The sequence below is a fragment of the Frankliniella occidentalis genome, unplaced genomic scaffold, assembly GCF_000697945.3.
Source record: "Frankliniella occidentalis isolate FOCC.00 unplaced genomic scaffold, Focc_3.1 Scaffold161, whole genome shotgun sequence".
Classification (NCBI taxonomy): Eukaryota; Metazoa; Arthropoda; class Insecta; order Thysanoptera; family Thripidae; genus Frankliniella; species Frankliniella occidentalis.
In genome coordinates, this window is record NW_026267287.1 from 459,641 (window position 1) to 465,654 (window position 6,014).

The window sequence follows — 6,014 nt, forward strand, 5'->3', positions numbered from 1 at the left end:
AACCCCCTCTGCTTTTAATTATAGTCCCTGGAGGCTCATGGTTGTCCGTCGTGCACTTTTAGGCTCACAGACGCTCCTTTACTGCGCTGGTCCTTTTAATATATTTTTTTTTTTAGCGGGGATAAAACCGGTCAATACGACACACACACACAAACGCAAAAAAATAATACTAATGCACACTCACACACAAAACAAAGGGGAGACACTTAATGATAAACTTGCTTTGCCCACACACGCGCGCGCGCACACACACACCGTGGTCGTAAAGTCCTCATGCTGTCGCTACCGGGCCGGCGTCGTCACGTCGCGCAACACCAGGACGCCGTCGTGGCCAGCACCATAGCGCCCGGGCCCGGCCATCAGGACGCCGTCAAGGAGGTGGAAGAAGTCGTGCACGAGGATCTTGTCCGGGACGCGAATCGCTGCGCGTCGCGAACCTGCATCGGAAGCGTCGCGTTCACGTGATCGCACCGGCGTTGTCTCGGCCAGGCGGTGGCGTCGCGACGCGGGACAGTGCTCCGTGCGCCAACCCAAGCCGTACTGGTGGACCTTCCCCGTGCGGGCGCAGCGCGGGCCAGCCGGGTTGGGTCCTCCTTCTCCCTCTCTCTCTCTCTCTGCCCCACCCACCCGCCGTGCGTCCCGTCTCGCTCGCTCTCGCCGCGTTGAGCCCCTCTCCCTCGCTCCCGGGCGCCAGCCAATGGCGCGGGGTCCCGCCACTCACTCTCTCTCTCTCTTTCTCACTCACCCTCGCTCCCTCTCTCGCGTCGGACAAACGCTCCGGAGGATTAGGGGAGCACGGCTGCGAACGCAACGCCCTGACAACCACTCTCTGCATCGGCGTTAGATCGAAAGAGCGCCACGGCAACAATTTCACAGAGCCACCCCCCGAAAACTTTCAAACTCCAGCCTGCATCATGCTACACCCTCAAAGGGGCAAAACGAAAATTCAGCGTCTTACCTAATAAAGGCGTCACGTTAGCACCACCCGCAATCCCGCATACCTGTCGAAGAAAAAATAACAATGAAAAAAACACGATAAAATGAGATTATTTTTTGTAAAGGCAAAATTAGATTAAGCAAGCCCATTACGCATGAGAGGTGTGTAAAACGCAGCAGCACCACGGCGTGCCAACTCCATCAGCACCCCTGACGTGGAACACGCAGCGAGCTCGCAGACTGATCCCAACAACCTGCCCCCTCTCGGACCCAACCCCCTGCCTCCCATCCTGGCGCTAGCCATACCGCGGACCCGGTTCGGTTTGTCGTGCGCGAATGCACACCGCACGGCCGTTCCGAGAGTAGGAAGGGTGGCGCATGGTTGGGTACCACTCCCATCCCAGGCGCACCGTGGGTCTATAGGAAGAGGTCCGTCTGCTATCCCCTATATAGACCCGGAGGAGGGTGACCCGAGGGGTGCTGGGTGCTGTCCACAATGCTTCATATTTTACAGACGCCATTTCCGACCTCATCCGGCGGGCAGGCAGGGGGTAGTGCGGGACCCTCCATCTCCCTGACAAGTCCCTGACCAGCGGGGACCTTGAGGGGACCGACTTGGCCCGGCAACGATGCTCCTAGAATGTGGTGCACCTAACAACAAACTTTCCAGCTCTCTGGACGTTCTCTTACATTAAGCTTTCGTTGTAGAGGTCAAGTATGGTAAAGTAAAAGTAATTTGAAATGGCATAACATATAGGGAACTGAAAATCTTTAGAAGCGGCAAACCTTTTTAAAATGTGAAAAAAGGAAATTTTGAAACTATACCTCGAAGCAAAAATGTGACTAACATTATCAGAGAGACCAGTTGAGACACAACAATGTGACCACATTTAATTTAAAAAATGTAAAAACATGACGCGACAAGAATTTCTAAAGTAACCTCGGAAGTTACATTCATTTAAAAAAGTTTATTGCGATTAGCGTGGTATTTAGTCTAGACCAAACAATTTATTTTTCGTATACACGCTATATGCTGGGGTATAAACGAACTACTTTCATTCAAAAGATTCACATATGTTGCAAATTATACATCGGCACAGTTTCGTCTCAAGATGGCCACGTGTTTGTCGGCAGCAAACCGAAGTAAAAATAATGTGGTGACCGGATTGAGCGCAGACAGACGCAGCGGAGCACATCATGGCTGCTCCTCATGCCTGTCCCCCCGCCACCCCTGAACCGTGAAGCAGCGACCCAACGCCCACATCCCATCACACCAAATTCGATTTGTTTCCGGACTCTCCCGTCCAGCGCGCAACCGGCTGATTGTCGTCGCAATGAGGGCTGGCAATAGACCAGCGGAAAACAAGGAAATTGTAAGTGACCGGGGTCGGGGGTCGCCGGGAAGGGAGAAATTATTTTCCATTTCACATGAGTGTCACAATTTTTGCCCCCACCCTCCCCATTTCTCTCTCTCCCACACACTCACTCTGGCAGTTACTCAGACTATGACAGCTGCCTCTCAGACCAATTAGAAAGCCCGTGCGCCATATGCCAACCAACAGCCCCCCAGTATCAGGCTACCACGCTCAATAAATGCTTATCTCCTCAGATCTCTATCGTAACAAGGTACACGGCCAGCATTCGCACACCTCGTGCTTTAAAATTCTCGTCGCGATTAATATCGTATTGACATGACTACGGCGGTCAGTTAAAAATAAAATGTCAACATATAACAAAGCAAAATCACCGAGATGTAATAAAAGCAATCGCTCGACAAAAATTAAGATTTTTAACCATTATTTTTTGAGGCCATAAGTCAGGGCTTCTTTACACTAACTTTATCATAAATGTACTCGATAGATGAACGTGGCCACCGAAGACCGTAGATAATTTCGCCTTCGGTACTAACGGATATCTTGGTAAATCCTGCGCGATCCCGTTTTCGTGTGGCACTCGGCCAATGGGATGCGCCCTCACACGCGCCGAGCGCTCCCATTGGCCGCGCCGTGCCCCGCCATACGAGCGGGCGATTACAAAGAGTGACAGTTGATTGATCCTCCCCGACGAGCCCCGGGCGACCATGCGTCGTCTGACTGCTGCGCTCGCTGCGCTACCCTCTGGGCGCGCCCGCCCGCCCGTCCGCCTGCTCCTGTCTACCTGTCCGCCCGCCGCCGCGGCACGGTACGGTCGCCGTCATGCAACGCGGCCTGCATCGCCGGCTGCGTGAGGAGCGGGCGCCGCTCACCGTCACGCGACTGGGGGTGCGAGAGAGAGAGAGGGGCGATGCGACAGACTGTGCCCCTTCGAACGTAGACCCGGCCCGCCCTGCACGCAGCCGTGTGTTGTTTCCCAGCCACAAATAGCTGGCTTCCTTCACTGTCTGTGTGCCCCGGACCCGCCGGCCCCGACCGCCCCGACGGGGGAAGAGGGAGGGGGAGCCAGCAAAGGGAGGGTAAACGCGCCTTTTACCAGTTTGGAGCTGAAATAACCAGTCGCTAAATTTTAAGCACAAAAAAGGGAAGACGAAAAAAATGTGTGTACTCACAGATGAAAAGGTATCCGTTTCACGATTATGCGTTGTCAGTCACAGCAACTCACCTAAAACACAAGAAAAAACGGCGGAAATTAATACCAGGTAATAAGCATTTCGATTGGTTTGAATAAATTCTAGTTCTCCATGCGCAACGACAACTTTACAAATAAGTCCGGGCACGACCCGACCCAACCCTCCCGCCCGCCAGTCGTCTCCATAAACGCAAACGCATGACTCGAGCAGCGCAGGTTCGGAGGCCCCCTGCATTGGCAGGCATCCAGGCACCATTTCCGACCCCAAATTTCAATCTAGCCCGGCCCGGCCTACCGAACAACCCCCGAAAATATCTCCTCCCCCAAACTCCCCCGCCCTGCTGGCGTCTTCCACTCCGGGGACGGCCACCCGGCCACGCCCGGCTCCGGTGACTCGCGATGGACGAATCACAGGGCCGGATATCAACCGGAAACGGACGGGGAGGCGGAAGTGGGGTGGGAAGGGCGAGGGGACCGAGTGCAGGGGTGGATTTGCGCCTTGCCGTGGATGAGAACCGTCGGATTTGAAAATGAAGCACTGCCGTACTTGGCCGAGAGACAGGCAAAAATGGTAAAACGGAGCAAGACGCTCAATGTCTTTTGTGGAGACGGAGAAGGGGCCTGGGCCTCTGATGACACCATGGTCTGAAGCCCAGATGGGTGTGCATTCTTCACGGCGTCAAATGCCACCACCCTTCATTTCCAAACAAACATTTGTGTTGTTGCATCGAAGGGCGCCGCAGGGAAGGAGGATGGAACATAGCAGCACCAGCAGCAGCAGTTGTGGCATGTCATGGTATGCTAACTTGGCGTTGTGACCGCCAAGTGAGGTCGCCAGCACCTCCTCGTCCCCTACAAGGGGTTTCTCTCTCTGCAGCAGCGCCCCCTTTGCTCCCTGTCTTGCTAAACTCCTCATCCTTCTTCTCCTGCTGCCTCCGATCCTTCTCATACCCCAACCCCTGCAGTCTTCCCACCCCTCACCCCTCAGTCTCCCTCCAGCAAACTTAGGGCCTCCCCCCACCCGCCTTCACCCGCGTCCATCCCTCCCCTGCACCTTGCTAAGCTATCTCTATACCCGGTGACTCTTCCAGTAGAATTCCAGTTGTTTGGGCCTGGAGGGACGCCGGCCTTATATCTCTAACATTCTCTCCCTCCTCTGAAGGTCCTTGAAAGCACCCCTTGACACCTCTACAGAAAGGCCCAACTATGTATTCCGTTCGGCTCGGAGCCTAGGGTGCCCTCTTCCCAACCACCGCCGCGCAGATTGGTGTGCGGACATAAAAAAAGAGGCGAACAAACATGCCCCTCTCCGCTTCTGACCCCAGACACCTAACTCCGTCCAAGCCTCTCTCTCTTTCCCTCTCTCCCTCGCCACTTCCCACTCCCTGTCTACCCCTCTGCGTCTGCTGGGAGGGTGTACAAGCCGCGCTAAGCCAAGCGTTTCCTGATCCGCAAACTTTCCTCCTTCTATTTTTCTTGATCCTTTTAGGGCTAAACACTGTTTCCTCTTCGTGCCCCGTAATTTATGTCCAGCCCGGCCAAACAACCACTCTCAGGTCACAATCACTGAAATTTTCATCCCATTCCTCTTCGTGTCCGTAAAAACTACATAAAAAAAATTGAGCCAGACGGTGAAAAATACTAGTGAACAGGATACTACAAAATATTTTCAATTTACATAGGAACCAACAATCATCGTAATACTTCTTGCAAAGGGCTGAGAACGAGGCTGAGAAGTGGTTGGCAGGCGTCAGATAGAGAAATGGAAAAAAAATCAGAGGTAGTTGCGAGGAGGAGGCGGAGGGGAGGGAGAGCAAGAGAGAGAACGCGCTAAGGACACAAGAAGTAAGAATGTCTCAAGGCATTATTTTCTGGCTCAAGATAATTTACATGCGAAAAGATTCTGCGCCAAAAGGAGTGCGTAGGGGCAGTGGCGTGGTAGAGAGACAGAGAAGAAAGGAAGGAAGAACTCGAGGGGAGCGAGAGAGAGAGAGAGAGAGAGAGGGGGGGGGGAGATAACGCCAGAGGGGAGGGGAAGTCCCTGGCTTATGCGGGGGTTACGCTGGGGATCCCGCTGAGTGCCATTTCGCCGTCAAACAGGGCGACACATATTATAAGTTTGGTCGGCAGGAGGCCGCCTCCCTACCGCAACCACTACCTCCCCTTCTCCTTGGGTCGCCCGCCCCGTCTTTGCCGACGATAACGCCTAACCACTGCTCTGTGTACCCTCTACGACCACAGACTTTCGACCGCTACTGTTGGTGCTGTGACCGCTGTGCCGTACGCAAAGCGCGGGAAGACGCTACCGTCGAGTCGTCGTAATAGAAAATGGTGCAAATGAGACAAGAGATTTATGGGAACAGAGAGAGAGAGAGAGAGAGAGAGAGATCACAGCAATGACGGTGGAAGGCACCGGGAACACTGTAAAAAATACCGTAGGCAGTTACGGTTTGCCTACGGTCCGCACCGTATTTTCAGCGTACGGTCAGGCCGTAACAGTATGAACTGTACTT

General features: G+C 53.9%; 1 protein-coding gene across 6 annotated transcripts in view; it reads right to left on the reverse strand.

Moving 5' to 3' along the window:
- Positions 1–6,014, reverse strand: part of LOC113207477 (homeotic protein antennapedia-like) — a 186,887-nt gene that overhangs the window by 74,457 nt on the left and 106,416 nt on the right. For 4 of the 6 annotated variants that reach the window (XM_052271406.1, XM_052271413.1, XM_026424061.2 and 1 more), the window contains exons 2-3: positions 3,482–3,534; positions 959–1,001 (exon numbers count right to left, since the gene is read on the reverse strand). The exons of 1 other annotated variant lie outside the window; for it this stretch is intronic. The gene's annotated coding sequence lies outside the window, so the exon portion shown is untranslated. Of the gene's footprint in view, positions 1–255; positions 537–958; positions 1,002–3,481; positions 3,535–6,014 lie in introns of those variants that run through there. One more of the 6 variants, XM_052271409.1, reaches the window with a different exon arrangement.